Source organism: Trematomus bernacchii, unplaced genomic scaffold (genome assembly GCF_902827165.1).
Source record: "Trematomus bernacchii unplaced genomic scaffold, fTreBer1.1, whole genome shotgun sequence".
Taxonomy (NCBI): domain Eukaryota; kingdom Metazoa; phylum Chordata; class Actinopteri; order Perciformes; family Nototheniidae; genus Trematomus; species Trematomus bernacchii.
The window spans coordinates 360,483-361,547 of record NW_022987590.1 but is presented as its reverse complement, the minus strand read 5'-3'; the positions used below and the strand labels follow the sequence as shown (position 1 = coordinate 361,547).

Genomic DNA, 1,065 nt, shown 5'->3' with positions numbered 1-1,065 from the left:
ATGAGGCAACATACCTCCAGAGAGCAGCCCAGACCTTTATATATTTTTCTGTATGTGGCCCTCAGTGAAAAAAGTTTGAAGCCCCCCTGTTCTAGACCAATGAGTGGTTACTTCCTGTCATGCAGCTGAGAGCTGTGGCAGGCAGTTGTAGTGTTTGCAGAGAAGATATGATGGGATGTAAAGCATGAGATCAGACTCTGAAGCTGACTCAAAGAACAAACACTTATTTTAAACTGGATCTAAAACTGTTGGGTTGTGTTCATCTCTACAGGATCAATGATGAGACGTTCAGAGCCACGATCCAGAAGACCTGTGAGTACTGAAACCATATCCTCCATTCATCAAGATAGTAAACTCTTTAATGGAGCGTGACCTCAGAGGAAAACAACACTCTTCTTTCTCTCTGCATCATTTTAGCTGCTTCTCTTTGTTTTATTATCATCATTATTCTCTCTCTCTCTCCTTCTCCTCTCAGGTGACAGGAAGTGAAGACACACAGAAAGGTGAGAGGTCGTACCGTGTGAAGTTTATTTATTGAGGTTTCAACACTTAGTTAAAATGTAGTTATTGCTCAGTGTGTTTCTGGTGTTCCAGACAAATCTGTAAGCTCAGGTTTTATTTGTTCTCAGTTTATTCATCACGGGGCGAGTTTGAGACGTGAAGAGGAGCGTGGAGGCATTTTGGAAAATAAAGAAGAAGGCTGCAGCTGATGAGAGACTTCCTGTTGGCTCTCCTCAATATGAAATGAACAAAACAATCAATTACTTAAAGCTTTTCTTAAGAAGAAAGATGTGTTGCACATACACCTGCTGCTACCTACCACCACCTCCCACCCATCCCGGCACCAAAGAGGAGACTCCATCGACCCCAGATACCCCAACTCACTCTTCTTCAGGTTAGCTTGGAGCCCCGCCTTTACCTGCCCCAACACCTCACTTTGAACGATGTAGTCATCCGGATATCTGCATACTGAGAGTGGGACGCAGGACCCGGTCAATGAGCTGCTGGAAGGGGGTCCACTGGACTGGAGGGGCGCTTGGATCTGGTGATGCCTGGCTCTTCCTA

At 45.2% G+C, this 1,065-nt stretch overlaps 1 long non-coding RNA gene across 1 annotated transcript; it reads left to right on the top strand.

Annotated features, from left to right (window-relative positions):
• The first annotated feature begins 244 nt into the window (after nt 1-244).
• LOC117481431 lies at nt 245-1,065 on the top strand. Its single transcript, XR_004555779.1, has 3 exons — nt 245-312; nt 476-503; nt 630-1,065. It is a non-coding gene; the product is annotated as an uncharacterized LOC117481431 (long non-coding RNA).